This window comes from Sorex araneus, chromosome X (genome assembly GCF_027595985.1).
Source record: "Sorex araneus isolate mSorAra2 chromosome X, mSorAra2.pri, whole genome shotgun sequence".
NCBI lineage: Eukaryota > Metazoa > Chordata > Mammalia > Eulipotyphla > Soricidae > Sorex > Sorex araneus.
This window is the reverse complement of record NC_073313.1, coordinates 291,226,888-291,244,911: the sequence shown is the minus strand read 5'-3', so window position 1 is coordinate 291,244,911 and position 18,024 is coordinate 291,226,888. Positions and strand designations below refer to the sequence as shown.

General features: G+C 43.9%; 1 protein-coding gene across 4 annotated transcripts in view; it reads left to right on the top strand.

Moving 5' to 3' along the window:
* The first annotated feature begins 8,548 nt into the window (after positions 1 to 8,548).
* Positions 8,549 to 18,024, top strand: part of SOCS5 (suppressor of cytokine signaling 5) — a 49,554-nt gene continuing 40,078 nt past the window's right edge. For 2 of the 4 annotated variants that reach the window (XM_055121419.1, XM_055121417.1), the window contains exon 1: positions 8,549 to 8,716. The gene's annotated coding sequence lies outside the window, so the exon portion shown is untranslated. Of the gene's footprint in view, positions 8,717 to 8,783; positions 8,979 to 18,024 lie in introns of those variants that run through there. The other 2 variants (XM_055121418.1, XM_055121416.1) reach the window with 1 other exon arrangement.

The following is an 18,024-nucleotide window of genomic DNA, read 5'->3' as shown; positions in this document are numbered from 1 at the left end:
GAACGTAATCAAGGTAAAGAGAAAGTGAAGTGAAATTTAACAGCTACACAGGCGGGGGTGGGGGGTTGGGAGGTATACTGGGGTTTTTGGTGGTGGAATATGTGCACTGGTGAAGGGATGGGTGTTCAAGCATTGTATAACCGAGACATAAGCCTGAAAGCTCTGTAACTTTCCACATGGTGATTCATTAAAATAAATAAATTAAAAAAAATTCTTCCAGCCCCGTCTCGTGTGTCTGGAATAAGATAAGGAACAATTTTGAGAGGGAAAACTGAAGTAAAGGTAAAATACTTACCTCACATTTATAAAGCATAGCTATCAAAGTCTACTCTTTTCATCACACCCTTAAACCAAAGCAACTCTGGGACAATAAAGAATTACTAAACAAAAGGAAAAGCGATGCTAATTTAAAAAAATGGCCAAGGGGTCTTTGGCTTTAGGATGAGGATGCAGCACTGAAGCTATTTGGAGCAGTATGGATCATCCATGTCATCAACTCCAAACTCAGCATCCTGTCCGAGACTTTATTCTGAAGAAGTATCTATGTATGAAGACTCAAGTCATTTCTAAAACTTGGAATTTGTAACTGAGATATCATCTAGCTGAAGTTTATCCTCTTCATTTCCCCCTTTCTTTAAAAAAAAAAAACAAATTCCATGCCAACTATTGTTGGTTACATGAGAGGCAGATTAAATATATTTTAAAATTCTTATTGGAAAAAAATACAAAGATATAATGTATAGACCAAAGAATGAGGAACTATTTCTAACGGAATGTGTGTTAGTCCTTGGAAATCCGAGGTACTCAGTTAAAAACCCTTTCAAAACAGTTCAGAATATTCCTTTGGAAGGTTTTAGAAAAAGTATTTGGGAAATTTCTGGAGATTTATCCTTTGGCCGTACCTGCAGGAATATGTACTGGGTTACTCATTATGGCATTGTTTGTAATAAATATCAAAGATTGGAAACAGCTCAAATGTTCATTGCTAGGGGAATGGTTAAATAAACTGTGGCTTATCATGCAGTATAATGCTATGCAGCTGGTTAGAAGAATGAGGAAGCTCTCAGTGCTGATACAAAAGATTTCCAAGATACGATGTTAGATAGAAAAGCAAGATGCAGATGGGGGACATAACAGGTCAACCCTTGTGTAAGAAGAGAGGGGAGAGAAAAAATACAAGGGCTTACTGGTTTTGCATGCAGCCTAGTGGACAGACGTATGGAGAAGATAATGTAAATTATTTTAATAGTATAAGTCATCTCGCACCTAAGAGGGTGAAAGGTATGAGAGGGAGGAACAGGATAGGGAAGAGGCTTTCATTATGAACCTTTTCTTTTTATTTTTAAAATGCAAACCTATCAGCTTGTTAAATATAAATAAAGAGCAGAAAGGAAGAGCCTGAGAGAAGTCATTCAGGAGTCACATGGCAATTACAGAACAATGTCAGTTCCAATTATCATGAAAAGAAATGGAATCCGTCTTCACCCAGAGGTGTACTGATCCAGAGTGTGAGGTGTGGCTCCAGCAGGTCACCAGCCTCAGCTGACTCTCGGCCTTTGAAGCAGAGGATGACCTCTCTTCCAGACCCTTCTCTTATCTTCTTTCAAAAAAAAAAAAAAAACACCAGCAGTCAGAGGCCCCGGGCGATGCTACTTTAGTAGGGAAGACTTACTTAGAATGTGGATTAACACACATTCACAAGAGCAATGAAAATTCCCTATTTATTTAGCAGTGAGTGGACTCTCTTTTCTGAGCTGGGCTGGGGACGCCTAAATTTTATTGGAAGGAGACCCCCAAGCAGTGCTCAGTAAGTCAGGGCCACTCACTGGGATGCTTAGCCAAGTGTACAGGCCTGCTAACTCAATGTGGCTCAGGGCCCGAGCTAGTGGGGGGGTCATAGGACCACATCCGGTGGTTCTTAGACAGCTGCGCAGTGTCAGGGGTCAAACTGGAGCCAGGAAAGTGAGTTATTTGAACTATCTCACTGGTTCAGGACTCTACTGATTTGGTTTGTTTGTTTTTAGAATTTTCTAAAAGATTTTCAGAAGAAAAGAACGGTTTCATTGTATTCCCCCAAGACCAAAATTATATTATTGAAGGTGCCTGGGTGATAGCACAGTGGGTAAAGCACATAGCTTGCATGTGGACTCCCAGGTTTGAAGCCCAGCACCCCATCTGGTCCCCTGACCACAGAGAAAGCAGTAAGACCCAAACAAAGAAAATAAAACCAATGATACTCTTGGAATAATGTTAGGCACACTCTTTTGAACTCTGGGATTCTTTCTTTGTATTCTTCATCTAGGGAGTGAGTCCACATCCACAGGTGCTGAAGAAGTTAGCATACAAATTTTCGAGTAAGTTGCTTGCTGCCCCTGGTGCCCCTTCTAATGCAGTCCTTGTTGATCTCTGAGGTATAGGGGCTTCTTTAGCTTCACTCCAGATCTGTAGGTTGACTTCTCTCAGGGCGATGGGGTTCCTGAAGCATCTTTAGCTGTTCCTCTCTTTCTTGACTCTGTAACCTCCATATCACCCTGTCATTGGATACAGCATGACACAGCATGACCAGTCTTCCCCCCTAATCTGAAGGCCATGGACCGTGGGACTCCTGCAGACAAACACCGAATTTCTCAACGAGCGGGGCACATGTGTACTGGGGCTCTGGGCAAAGTTGGTGAACTGAAACTTCACCCACCCACTTGTGCAGACCACTTCCAAAGAGTCTTCTTACATGTATTGTCCTCACTCACAATCATTAAGTCCTTCCATTAGATCTGCGACTTCTATCTCAAAATGTACCTAAAAGGCCAGAGTGATAGTACGGTGGGAAGGGTGCTTGCCTTGCAAGGGGCCTGCCCAGGTTGGCTCCCTGGCATCCCATAGGGTCCCCAAAACCCCACCGGGAGTGATCCCCGGATACATATCCAGAAGTGACCCCAGAGCATCCATCAGATATGGCCCTCAAAACAAATAAGTAAAATGCACCTAGCAACTGACTACTCTTCATCATCTTCAGTACAACCATCTTCCTTCTTACACCAGTATCTATTATTTTCTGTCCTATCACCTCTAGGATGCATTCTCCAGATGCAGTCAGGACCAACATTACTTTTTTTTTTTTGCATTCTGGGTCACACTCAGCAATGCACAGGGGTTACTCCTGGCTCTGCACTCAGGAATTACCCCTGGTGGTGCTCAGGGGACCATGAGATGTGGGAATCGAACCCAGGTCGGCAGGGTACAAGGCAAACGCCCTACCTGCTATGCTATTGTTCCAGCCCCCTCCCCCCTTTTTTTAACCACTGTGTCTAGTTGGTGTGATAAGGTATTTGCTATAAGCCAGTGTTTCTCAACCTTTTACCGACCATGCCCGCTTCCTGTAACCCTCCTCTCCTGCTGTGGTCCCTCCACTTATGTGATTTTTAAAAAAATCTGTGTCCCCCTTGAAATAGCCGGTGGAGGGGGGAGGCATGTGATCCCTGGTTGAGAAATGCTGCTATAGGTTATGGGAGAACAAATGCAGCTGAGAGACAATTTTTATCTGGAGTAGTCTGGGGAGGCTTCCCTGAGGAAAAGCTCAATGAATGGGGCTGTGAAGTGTGAGCAAGAGTTTTCCAGAGTCACATTTCAGACAGGTCTGATGGAAATCACAGAAAGATGAAGCAGGTAGCAGCTGCTCTGTGGCGAGGACCAGAGGAGTCCAGGAAGGAAGGCTGGGGCCGCACTGTGAAAAGCTAGCGGGGTCATTTTGTGTGCAGTTGTGCAGCGCCTGGAAGCAGAGTATTAGAGCCATCAGATCTGGGTTTCCCAAAGAAAACTAGAGTGGCAAATTGGTGGATGAATTAGAGCATGAAGAAACAAGTTCAGATGTGTGTGTGTGTGTGTGTGTGTGTGTGTGTGTGATTATGCAAGGCACCTAAGTCTCAGAACAGTCAGTGGTAATGAAAAGAACCAATGACATGTTTCTGTGAGTGGAGGGTGAAAAGAGAAGGGAATAAAAAATTATTTGTAATAGTCTAGTTCACCTGACTGGGTTCATGACGATTACCTCAACCAAACTGGAAAATATAGAAAGAAAAAGATCATTTAAAAAGGGAATGGGACTGGGAGATCTGTGGGGTTTTGTAGTTGAATAGCTTTTGCCGTAGCTATACTAGATTTCAGGTGGCCCTTTATAATATCTAGGTCAGGCAGGTAGCTGAAATACAGGGATAGCTATTGAAAACAAGGTTGAAGCTAGATATTTAGATTTGGGAGTCACCAAAATTTAATTTGTATTAAATTGATACTGAAAAGGGGCATAAGGGAACATGTTGTGAGGGTGATAGAAACGTGAAATTGATAAATATTATTACGATAGTGATTCTAGTGCATACACATCCCAGAAAAGATCAAACTGTATATGTAATATTGGTGAATTTTATTGAATCTTAAATACCTTAAGAAATTGAAAATCAACTTATATAACATGGTGAGTGCTAAATAAACTGCTACTAATTTTAACTGTTTTGGTGGGGGAGGACCTTGAGAGAGCTTGATATGCAAAAACAGTAACAAGAAGTCTCACAGTGGAGATGTTACTGGTGCCCGCTCGAGCAAACTGATGAATAACGGGATGGGGATGACAGTGGCAGTTAGTGGGGGAGGGAATGTGAAATTTTTCTTTTCCTTTGAATTGTTTTATTGAATCACAGTAAGATAGATCCTTACAAAACTGCTGATGATTAGGTTTCAGTCATACAGTGTTCTGACACCCATCCCTCCACCATCAGCACGTGTCCCCAGTTTCCCTTCCATTGACATCCCCCTAGCCTCCTACCTCACCGCCTCCCCTTCCCCCGCACAGAGCTGCCTCTATGGCATATGGCAGGTGTTTTACTTCTCTCTCTCTCTCCTTTTGGGCAATACAGATACTGAAAGGTTATCAGGTATATCCCTTTACCTACTTTACCTACTCAGTCCTTGAGAATGGGAAATTTTTTAGCAGGGAAAGTTATGCCATAGTTTCAGTGGTTCTAGCAGCCAGATCAAGATGTGCCAGTTCATTGATCATTTGGGTGTTCTCCATTCAAGAATATATCCCATACCCAAACAGTCCCCTTCCATCCTTAGCTCACCTTTGTATCACCTTGGTTGACTTTTGCATATATGAGACAATAAAGGTACTTGAAAAATATAATATGACTTATTGCTGAACACGAAGTCTTTCCTTATTGATTGATTTTAGGCTTATGGCCAACTTGGCCTACTCACTTGGCACCATTCCCTCAGTATCACTTCTCAATTGTCATTTCAAAGCTCAGCTTAAAATATACTTTGTACCCCAAATGTTGTATTTGATAGTGACGAACTCTGAGACCTACAGTCGTTTGCCAGCATGGACATAATCACTTAAGAGACAATCACCACATTTATTTATGTATGTGAGAATCTCAGTTTCAGATTTTCTGGCCTTGAAAAAAAAAATAAGGATGATAAACCCTATCTTAAAGAGAAATGTGGATTATAAAAAAAAATCAAAGAAAAAAACCAAACCCAAACAAACAACCCCCAGAAGGTGAAAATGCCAAATAGGGCATTGAGAAAGTGTTCAATAAAAGGCGGATTTCTTGTTGAGCCGGATGATATATTCTGAATTATTTAGTCTATACCATAAGTGTCCTGAAAGGAAAAGCACTCTTTCCTGTACTGTTATCTCACCCCGTAGAATCCATCTGCAGAGACAAGGGGGAAGGATATCTGCTTAGGAAGTTGATTGGTCAAGGATGAAATTGTAAAACACTTTCACAATAAATACAAGATGAGAAAAAGATCATTTTTGGCGAGATGCAATAAAAAAAAATTCAATTCAGAGGCAGTGGCAAAGGTCTTCCTTTACATTTTCTCTTTCCATTTACTTGGAGTTTCATCTTGCCAGAGAGAGGGGACAGAAAATCTTATGTTGATGAGTGGCACTGCAAGACTGTGCCAATATACCTGGTATTGATTCATGCCAGCTGGGAGAGGAGCTTGGCTTCTCAGTGTTTTACTACTGTGGTTTCCTGGGCTGGGCAGCTGGGTGCCTAATAATGATAAAAACCATAATAATACTTCATAATTATGTATTGCCCTTTGCCAGAACTTGGATTTAATTACAATGACTGTGATGGAACTGGCAACATCTCCCTCCCTGCTGGGGAGCAATACCCAAAGGCCTGGAAAATCAAACTGAAGTGGCCACCCCAACCTTCTTCTGCAGGGCCTGTCCTGGTAATCCACCTAGAGTTTTCTGAGTTTGAAGCTCATCATGAGACACAGAGTACTTTTAAATTGTTCACATGCACTTGGCACTGTCACGGAAGTAGTTTATGGAGCAGCTAATGTCACCCGTGAGGCACAACTTCATGGAATCCAAGTGCCCGGTGATCTCATTCATGACTACCATGTCCCCTGCACGTGGCATCATTGCCACCACACTCTACCACCTTGCTTTCGCTTCCTGATTTCAGCTGGATGCTCTGGCAGCAGTCTGTGTCAGATATTGGGGGGATTCTGTTCATTGATCATTCATTTTGTGAAGCACTTATTCTGAGCCAAGGTGCTATTGAGGCCCAAAGATTTAGACCTTATGATCCCTGGTTTCAAAGTAGTTGTGATTCTAGTAGAGAGAAGAGGATGAAGACGATGATTTTGACGAGGAGGATGGTCATGTGCAGAGATTTGAAATCAGGACCTTATGCATGAAAGGTCAGGGCTCTGCTGCAGTCTCCCTACTTGGGGATTTGGATTCCCAAACAGAGGGAAGTCCTGGCAAATAAAAGCAAGTTCCCAGGTGAAAGGATCAGGGTCATCTCTTCAAGGATAAAAAGGGTGGGGGACTGATGCTCTAAGATGCTCTTACAAGTTTTCTGTTTTATTTTGGTCTTAGCCTAAATTATGTAGCTTATTCACTAATTTGCTCACATGGTTTTTGTCTTACCCAACACAGGAAACTTATTACCACTTTATCCTGGGCATTTCAAACAATATCCGGTGCATGGTTCTCAGTAAATATTGGATTAATGAATGAATGGCCCAGGACTGTAGAGCGGGGAGGAAAAAACATTTAGTAAAAAGGACAACGATTGAAGGGGTAGGTGGGAACAGCCTTGAGGATTCTGATTTGAGTGAGCCAGGGGGATGGTGGTAAGAAGGTAAGGGGGTGGGGGAGGGGACAGTACAGTGGAGAGGGTGTACTTGCACGCCTTGCAAGGCAGACAAAAGTTCAACTCAGGGCATCATTTGTGGCCCCCAACCCCCACTAGGAGTGATTCCAGAGCAGAACCAGGAGTAAGCTTTGAGCACAGCTGGGTGTGGTCCCAAAACAAAAGCAAAGAACAAAAAAGAAGGTAAGACAAGAAGAATCAGGTTTTGCACTGAGTTTCAACTTGCTTAGGTCATGAGGAGGCTCAAGTGAGGATGTCCAGAGCATTTATTTGTTCAGAACTACATCTCATAAAGTCATTCAGTCATCAACATTTCAAGTGATCCGGTGCATAGGATGATTACATAACTACCCGAGAGAGGGGTGAGGATCAGATTCTGAGACTTGCCCCCAGAAAACACATTTAGAAAGATGAATAGAAGGGAACTGCCACCTGAGGATTTATGGTCTTAGGGAACAGGGATGAGGTTTTGAGAAGAGAAAGTCTGAAGGATGTAGTCTACGCGATCTACTGCAATGGAGAAAACGACAACAAAACCCACCAAGGCAAGCAAGCCTTCAACAGTCCCCCGAACGCCAGTTTTGAAAGCCCCTTGCCTGGACCATAAGGGAGTAACTTAGCTCAGAGTTCCCTTTCCGACCTTGCGCCCTTTCCCCCAGTCTCCCCACCCAGCCCTGACTCACATGACTTCCACGGGTGGCCCCCTTGGACTATGGAGCTGGGCCAGAAGGCTTCCGGCTGAGCACTGCTGGCCCAGCCAGTGTCCGAGGCGAGGATGGACCCCCCAGATGTGGAATACTTGGGGTCCCGTGCGTCTGGAGGCACTGGAACACTGTCTTGGGTCCCCAGATTTGTGAATGACGACAGGTTCCCCCAAGGCCTTCTGGAAGGAGTCTTGCCTACGGCGGGGGCCCTGGGAGGGACGGACTCCCCCCTCCTCGCTGAGGCACGCGTGGTGACCGGCAGTAGGAACGAGCAGCCTTGGACGCTCGGACAAACGAGCCGCCCAGTTTCCCGCGGACCCTGGACTCTGTAAGGGCGGCCGCGCGCTGGAGCAGCGGGACTCATTCACATTTTCCTACCCAGGAGCCACGCTCCCCATTCATGTTCTCCCTGCCCGGCTCCCCCCAACCGAGGGACAATGGCACCTCCCTCGCCCCACCTAGGTCTGACCTTCCCCCCACCTCCGCAGCCCACCGGGGCCCTTTCGGCCCCACGTGACTCGCCCTCGCCCCCGTGACTCGCCGCGGCCAAGCCTTCCCCTCGGGCCGCGGCCCGCTTGGCCCCGCCTCCCGGCGCTCGTGACCGCGTCTCTCCGTCCTGACTGGCTCCGGCTTCCCCGCCCCTCCCCTTCGCCGCTGCCCGACTCCAATATGGCGGCCGCGCCCGGTGCGCTCGCGAGCGGCCGGACCTCCCCGACTCCCGGGCCGCCCCCAGCTCGCTCCCGGCCGCCCTCCTCCGGCCTCGCCCGAAACGCCTCCGGATTGGCTGGCGGGAAGCCCGCCCCCCGCAGGCCCCGCCTGCCATTGGTCACGGTAGGCTGCCCTTCAGGGAGGCGTGTCCGGCGCCCCCCGCCCCGGGAGGTATTTTCCACTCGCTGGGGGCTGGGGGGCGGGGGGAAGGGGTGGGGGCCTGGCGGGGGCATCCGGCCGAGCTGGGGTCCCCAGCCTCAGTCCGGAGGAAGCGGGACGGCGCTGGCCGCGGCGCCAGAGAGGACGGGCCGATTCGCAGGCAGGGACTGCGCCGCGCGGGCCCGTCCAGCCCGGCCGCAGGTGCCCTGGTCGGCCGCCCCGGCCGGTGAGTGTCCCCTCGGCTCCGGCGGGCGGGTAGGGGGGCGTGGGGGCTTCCCGAAGGCGGGCTTCTGATGCATTTGCTCAAAAATAGTAATGTTGGTGGTCAAGGAGGGGGTGGCCTCTGCGGGAGCGCGGACCCCGGGAGCGGGGGCTCGCCCCAGGCTTGCAGCTGGCGGTCGGGGCGGGGGGCGGGTGCGCACGCTGTAGGGGAGGGGGCGCGCGGCGCTCAGACGCTCGGCTCCGGGGGTCCCACGAGGTGGGCGGGAGGAGGTCCGCGCCGGAACCTCGGGAACCCGAGCCGCTATGGGGGATGTGGCTGCAGCATCCCGTGTCCGGGGCCGGCGGGGATGCCCCGGGGCTTGAGGCTCGCCGCTGGACCAGGCGCAGTGGGTCTGTTCTGGAGAGGAAGTTGCTCTTGGAGAAAGAAGGGTGCGAGGAAATGATACCTTTCGGTTTGGTTCTGAACTTGGGAAGCCCGGGAGGATTAAGTTCCCAGGTGATGGATTGATTGATTTAGGACTTTCCCCCCCGCCCCCCCTTCTCTTTTCCTGTCGGCGGTCCAACCCAAAGGTGGCTCGCTGGGGGCCCTGACGGTTTTCTTTTATTTATTTATTTATTTATTTATTTATTTATTTATTTATTTATTTATTTATTTATTTTAAGTGTTGGGTAGGTGTTGGATGGTTCTTGATCCGTTAGGAGCTTTGCTGGGAATTCTGTGCACCTTCAAATGATTGTTGCAGCACGCCTGACCATCTGCCTTTCCCCGTCCTTCCCCCCCATCGAGAGCCGGGGCGTCTTTCTAATCCAATACTTAGGCTGATCTATACTATTACAGTTTGCTGCGGAAAATTATTCTGCAAGATTAATAAGGGGTTCACACGCTGGCTTTCCTTTGCAATTGTTTCTTTACAAGGTCATGCCAAGTTAAAACAAATTCTATAGAAGTTTTAAGCTGTTTTAACTTGAAGTGTTAAACTGGAAACAGTGGTTATTGCTCAAGAAAGCAATACGAAAGTCAGATTGAGGTTTTTCTTTTCCAGTTGGCAATTTTGATGTCAGATGCTGAGTTTAATTTTAATAGTGTAGTTTGCATAATAGGCTGGAGAATGGGCTGGGAACCTAGGAAAGGCGTCTCAGGGTTAGGCAGTGGGGGTGGACCCAATCCATCTCTTTGGCAGTCCCTGGGGAGTCATCCCATAGCTAAGAGAAGAGAAGAACTGCACAACTACATCTTTATCCTTAAATATTTAAATATTTTTAAAAATTATGTACATACGTATCTTACTAACAATTTTCAGGATGAAAACTTGCTTTCTTTTAAGGGAGTACTTAGATATATTAGAAAATTTTGCAGATATATTTTTGCACCTTAATGTACTTGATCAGAGAAAATGTTTCTTCAGGAATGTATTAACCTATTCACTTGGATAGGTTAATAATCGATCAATACCTTCTTGGTTCTTGAAGAACTACGGGATAATTCTATTTCCCCCTCCCTCTTGTCCTTGAATTTTACTATATGTCCTTAGGTAGAATATACTGGCACACAGCAGCCTAAAATATTGAAACTTAACACCTTTGCGTACTGTAACAACTTCTGTATTAATCGCCTTGAGAATCATAGCAAAACAGCTGTCAGGATAGCTTTTCCCTGTGGCCTTTGTTTAGGTAGTTCAGTTTTCTCCTTTTATAGAACCAAAGGAAAATAATGCGTAATGGCTGCAAAGTAATAGTAATAACTAACTAGAAGAAGAATTGGGACGCTTGGGAAAAAGATGTATGTGTGTTAGTCACATATCTTAGAGCTGGAAGAAGAGATCACAGAGATTATTCTGAAGATAGGAAACCAAGGTCTAGAGCAGAGAAGGGGAAGGATTTGCTACTTGGTCAAGGAGCCAGAATAGATGGGCAGGACTCTGGCCTCTAGTCCAGGATTTTTTTCTGCTTTATCACATCTACTTTGTTTATTTCTAAAACATTAGTACTGACTGTAAATGTTTTGGATTATTTGTGATCGGATTTCTTTAAGGATAGAGGAATTTGAGTTGATTACTTTTATAAGTGAACTAACGTAAACCTGAATGAGCATTGATTGAAAAACTTAAACACAGATATGTTGTGTCGTTAATATAAGTGCTTATATTTTCTACTCACTGGATACAAACTGTCCTTAAGATGAATATGTCAACTGACCTGAGTAGCTTAGTATTCTGTAAGTTTTTTCATTAAAAATTAAAACTAGGGGCCAGAGAGATAGTACAGGGGTTAAGAGCTTGCTTTGGACACAGCTGACCAAGTTCAATCCCTGATACCAGGTGAGCACCACCTAGAGAACTGCATAGTACAGAGCCTGACCACCACCAAGTGTGGCCCCCCAACTCAGAAGGATAATTGAAAATAAAACTAATTGCTTACAAGATTTTTAGAATTCTAAGAATTGTGCTGGGCTCTCTGAGAGGGGCGGAGGAATCGAACCCAGGTGGGCCGCGTGCAAGGCCAGCGCCCTACCTGCTGTGCTATAGGTAGTTGTAAGGATGAAAAATGGCTTCTCGAACATAGTAACCTAACCATGCAACAAATAGTAAATGTTTCTCGATAGTTCATTAGGTCTGTATAGGCACTTATATACCCATTTTTTAAAAAGATATTATTGAATCACTGTGAGCCAGATCAGTACAAAGCTGTTCATGATTTGGTTTCAGTCATACAGTGTTCCAACACCCATCCCCCCACCAGTGTACATTTCCCAGCACCAGTGACCCCAGTTTCCCTCCCATCTCCTCCCCCGCAACCTTCGTTTGTGTTTTTGCTGTTAACAAAATCACTTCAAGGCTATAAAACTGTTCTAGATACTGTGGCACTGGTGAAGGGATGAGGTGTTGGAACATTGTATCATGAAAACAATCATGAAAAACTTTGTAATTGTATCTCATGGTGATTCAGCTAAAGACAAATTTCCTAGATAAATATGTGCTTAAATTATTAGCCTGACCTCAGAGGGATGGTTAGTGCAAAGATGCCCTGGTGTTTTGGGACTTTTCTCCTTGCTCTGCTCACCTTGGACCTTTATGACATGTGCATATCTCATAAGTTAGAGTCAATGTGTCCATTTTTCTGAATGTCATTGGGATTGCAGCTTCATTTTTCTAAAGCCAAAATATTAGTAATTGATTTACACATATTCTGGTGAAAAATCTATTGAATTCTAGAGACCTGGCATATAATCCTAGATAAAGAAATCAGCTATTTGTAAGTTCTATTAATAAAAGCTTTTTCTGCCAATGGAACCATGAAAAAAAAATCAATAACTTTATTATGTGAATGTTTTGATGACTTCATCCATTGAAGTGTCAGATTTTTGTGATAAAATTTGTGTAACTTGAGTTTTTAATTATGTGTTTATAATGCAGGTCCAGTTACTGCTGTGAATGTGTGGTTTAGCAAATTTGTGTGTGTGTGTGGGGGGGGGGGGTTGGGGTCACATTCAGTGATGATATCAGGCTTTTCTCCTGGCTTTGTACTCAGAAATCTCTCCTTGCAAGCTCCCGTGGGGATGGAACCCTGGTCAGCCCTGTGCAAGGAGTTGCTCCAACCCACCGTTTTTTTTTTTTTTAAATAGTGACAGGTGGATTTCTTTTCCTGGATACTTTTAGGTTCTAACTTTTCGGGTTCTTCTGTTGAAGTGTTTTCCAAAGTGGGATATCTCCCTGCTGGGGGTGGGGGGGGTGTCGGTATGATCCTGGGGAAGGGAGAAGCCTTCCTGCAGCTGGAGACACTTTATTCTCTTTGAGAGGCGGTTTCTGGGGGTGCTGAGATAGGAATCATTGCTTTTTCATTTTTCCTTCTCACATCTTTACCTCCCATTTCAACATCTAATTTCTTGCCATCTGTCATACGAATTACTTTTTATACATCTATATGTAACTTGAATTACTTAAAAATGTATCGTCATAATATCTTTTTTTGTATTTTTAGAGATTTATTCAGTTAAGTCCATTTTACAGGTTAGAGATTGAAATCGTTGTTGACAGGTTACAATTTAAAAGCATTATTATGATGGTTGTAGAATTTGACTATTTTGTTTTAGATCTCAGGCAGGAATTTTCTGGTACTAATGCAGATGATGGATACATGGGTCATCCTTTAATCTGAAATAATGTTATTACGGCTATGACAATTACATTGGGACATCAAAAGTCTCCAGGGTTATACTTTTCTATCATAATAGAGAACTTTAATGCTTGAAAAATGGTTGCTGCTCTTCATTAGCTATTATAATTAAGATTATGCATTTATTGCAATCTGTTGAGCAGTTACTGGATGTATGACATACTTTTAGGAGCTTTCTAGAATTTAGATATGCAGAACCTTCATGTTTATTACATAATCTAATTATGTAAATAAAATACTCAATCCAGTAGTTTCAGAAGACATCAGATATACCATATAAAGTATTATCATTCCTAATTTGGGGAATTTTCATGGGTACACAGACTAAGTATAGATCATACAGATTCTTTTCTTTGCTCTGTGTGGATATTAGAGATTAAAACAGGTAAAATATGAATCATTTGCCTTGCCCACAATAATAAAATCCTGGGGAAGGGAGAAGCCTTTCAGTTTCAGTTGTCCTACTTTTAAAGGGAGAAAAGATTAGAGTATCAATCTGATTAGAGAAGTAATCTTGAAGGATAATTTGGCAAGACTGTGGCTCGTGTTAATGTTGGCTAAGCTTGCCATAGTGTAGTTTAACTGAGAATTTGTTGCTGCCTTTACTTCGATGAAAAATTCTAATGAGTGACTTAGGCATGAGCACCCTAACGACTCTTGTTACCAAATAAAGAATAGCAAGAATGTATTTCCACAATTTTTCTAGTAGTCCAAGAGCATTTTTTTTGGGGGGGAGTGTCACACCTGGTGATGCACAGGGGTTACTCCTGGCTTTGCACTCAGGAATTACTCCTGGCGGTGCTCAGGGGACCATATGAGATGCTGGGAATCGTACACGGGTTGGCTGCGTGCAAGGCATACGCCCTACCCTGCTGTACTATCATTCCAGCCCCTCTGAGAGCAATTTACTTATAATTTTCTAACTAAAAATTAAATTTACTTTGATGATTTATCATAGAGGAATTTTCATCAGTGCTAACAAGAAGCAGTGATAAAGATAATTTTTGAAAAATAGCTCCTTTGAAATGTGTTTTTTGTAAAGAATTATTTGCTATGAATTTTCTTAAAATGATGATTTATTTGGTTTGAACACTGCTATGATAGTAATAGTATCTACTCTTTCTAGTATAAACAAGATGTTTCAGAGTAGAGGAGGTGGTGATCAAGTATTGATCAGTTATTTTTTTCTAACAACTTGAAAGGACATAAACTCTAAAAATAGACATTTAAGAGAGACTGTGAGATTTGTATTAATGAATTAAAATTGAATTTCAGACCAGACATACACAGGAAGTCAAAGAAAATAGGATAAGAATTGGAGTAACAGTATAGCCCTGGTAGGATGTTTGCTTTGCATGCAGCTTACACTGGTTCAATCCCCAGCATCCCTTACGGTCCCCACTCCACCCCAGCTGTGATTCCTGGGTGCAGAGGCAGTAGTAACCCGTGAGCACCACGGGGTGTGGCCCAAAACAAACGAACTTAAGAATTGGAAGTTCAGTGAAGAAAATGAGTATATTATAGGAGTTTAGCCCAAGAATAGATGCTGGGCTCTACAGATTAGCTTATCTGTGTCAGAAAAATTGTTCAAATATATTTTAAAACAAATGAAAACTAAACATTAAATACAATCTGTTTGAAAAAGTCCTATACAATTAAGGGTTAAAATATGCATATAACCAAAAGAAAATAATTTATCTGATTATTTCAGTCTTTAACTTTGGTTATTATTTTGAGACAACAACTGTCCAACTTCATTACTGTTCAGGTGATTAGTGTTGTGGCCAGTTTCATTTAACATTTTTAAAATGTTTAAAAGAAATGTTTTAAAAGACAGACTTGCAGTGAAAGCTGTCAGACTTGCATCTGACTCTGTGTACTGTTCAGGTAGTTAAGAGCAAAGCCAACAAACCGAAGCTTTGGGACCGTCTTTGGATGAGTTTCTTGTGGCAGACAATAGAAATGATATATTTAGGAGCAGGTTTTCCAAATGCTGTTTACAGGCCTCCGTTTACCCAGCTAGGGTCCTAGTAGGCACGGAGATGACTTCTTCCAGGCATTTATTGAACTTGCTGCTGGGCTGTTGGGCTTGGTTCTGGGGGGAAAAAATAGTGAAGTACCTTAAGTGAATTATAAAAGGATTTGGGGGGCGAGGGGAGAGAGAGAGTGTGGTAGAGTTGTGGGGTCAAACCCAGGGCCAACCCGGGGCCTGTTAGGTGAAGCATAAGCTCCATGGCTCAGCCCAGTGCTGCCACTCTTAGTGGTGTTACCTTGGCCCTGTGTAAACAATTTTTGACGACTTTTTTCAGTCCAAGTGATTTGCAGACATTCGTTTAGTTCTCAGTTCTGAAAGGAATGAATTTTTGTTCCATTATTTCAATTAGGACATCTAATTCAAGGAAGTCTGGGGTCAGAGCTATAGTACAGCAGGTAGGGCACGTGTCCTGAGACCCCCAAGAGTGATTCCTGAGCACCACCAGGTATGACCCAGAAACGAAAGCAAAGCAAAACCAAACCAAACCAAAGGTGAGGTAGGTTCCAGGTTAGCCAGTATGTAATGGTGGTGTGACTTGGCCCTGTTCTTTCTGTGTCTGACACCCTTGATTTTAGAAGGTGTCTCCTGACATTTGTAACAGTTCAATTTAGGGTTTATTAAATGTTTACTTTCTGTGGAAGTTGTAGACATCATTACCACAAGAGTTGGTATCTAGATCTTTTCAGAGGGTTTGGAGACATCCCTTAAGTTCTTGAATTTTTAAGGAAGATTAGGAATGTTTTGGGTGTACTATCTTTGAGATGTGTAAATTAGTTTTGGCCATCCATTTTTGTTTCTCCTGTTAATTTAATAAAATGTTGGGTCATTAGCTGGGTCATTAATAGTCATTATGAAAAGAACATTAATTTTTAAGGAAAATGTTGTTTGGTAGAAGAGATCTGGATTCTTCTAGTGTGTGAAGTAGTGGTGCAATAAAATGTAATGGTTCATAACATTCCTGCTGTCAGAGTAGGGGAAGGCTTGGTCTGTGTTCAGAGAGTAAGCGGTAAAAAAGGGTTTGTGGAGTTCTATAAGACAGCAGTATATTAAATGAGCAACTGGACTTTTTTGAACTGCTCTTTTCTCAAATTTGAATGTCAGAAAGCATTGTACTTACTTACAATGGCAGTATCAGCTCTATATGGATTGTTCACACACACCCCTATTATTTGTTGAAATATATACAAGGCGCGCACCCTACCCTCTGTACTGTTGCTCTGGCCCACTTATTTGTTGATTTTGATGTTTAGGGAACTGTAAGTTCTCTCCCTCTTTTTAAGAGAAAAGTGTTAAAGAAGAGGAGGGCTGGAGAGATAGTGCAGGAGTTAGGTGCTGACCTTGTGTGCAGGCAAGTCTCATCCAGGCACTGCAGAGGGTTCCCCAAGCACCAGGAGTGAGCCCTGAGCACAGCGCTGGGAGGAAGCCCTATATGGCCGGATGTGACCCTGAGAGAAAATAAGATGAAATAAAGGAAGAGAGTAGATGTGAAGAAATGCATTAGAAGTCCTCCAGCCTCTGTCCATCAGGAGGAAGAGAATAGGTTTGCCCTTGAAGATTTTTAGCCTTTACTGTAAGGAAGAAGCTCAGCAGATAGTTAATGTTTATTTGCTTTTTCATTTGGTAACATGACCGTGTTAATTTTAAGACTGTGAAAATGAAGGAGGTCAAGAATTTTGTAGTCAAGTGGATGGGCATGAAAAGTTTCATGCTGAGTGAAATGAGTCAGAAAGAGAGAGAAAGACATAGAAAGATTGCACTCATCTATGGTATATAGAATAACAGAGTGGGAGACTAACACCCAAGAACTGTAGAAATAAGTACCAGGAGGTTGACTCCATGGCTTCGAGGCTGGCCTCACGTTCCGGGGAAAGGTCAACTCAGAGAAGCGATCACCAACTACATTGTAGTCGAAGGCCATGTGGGGGAAGGGAGTTGCGGGCTGAATGAGGGCTAGAGACTGAGCACAGCGGCCACTCAACACCTTTATTGCAAACCACAACAGCTAATTAGAGAGAGAAAACAGAAGGGAATGCCTTGCCACAGTGGCAGGGTGGGGTGGGGGGGAGATGGGTTTGGGGAGGGTGGGAGGGACACTGGGTTTACGGGTGGTGGAGAATGGGCACTGGTGAAGGGATGGGTTCCCAAACTTTGTATGAGGGAAGTATAAGCACAAAAGTGTATAAATCTGTAACTGTACCCTCACGGTGATTCTCTAATTAAAAATAAATAAATTTAAGACTGTGAAAATGCGATTGAGAATGGGCTGTTGCTTCTGATTGCTCCTTTACACAATACTTGTGTCCAGATTTTACTAGTGTCTTGAAATGGTGGTAGAATTAGGGTTTTTAAAAATGGTGAACTGAGTCACTATTCCAGATGATTGAAAGTGACATATTATGTTTAAGGAGAATGGTGAAGGTTTTTTGGGGTTTTTTTGGCCACACCCAGTAATACTCAGGAATTACTCCTGGTGGTGCATGGGGGATGGGACCTTGGGCCCTCGTGTGTAAGGCAAACCACCTACCCTCTGTACTGCCTATCTCCCAGCCCCAGGAATGATGAAGTTTTATTTGCCTAAATGTATGAGAAAAATTAGAAAGTCAGACTAGAACTAAAAAAGGGGGAAAATTGTGCTTTTTAAAAATTCCTTGTTTGATGGCACACCCAGAGGTGTCAAGGGCTCCCCCCAGCCCCGTTGAGGTCACTGGTAGTGCCCATGGTATCCAGCTGGGCCAGGGATTGAACCCGCTGTGTGCATGGCACGCGCTTGGCTCATTGAGCTGTCTCTCCAGCCCCCAAAAGGAAACAAGTTATTGAAGAGTCTTGTGTGCCATACGAGGAA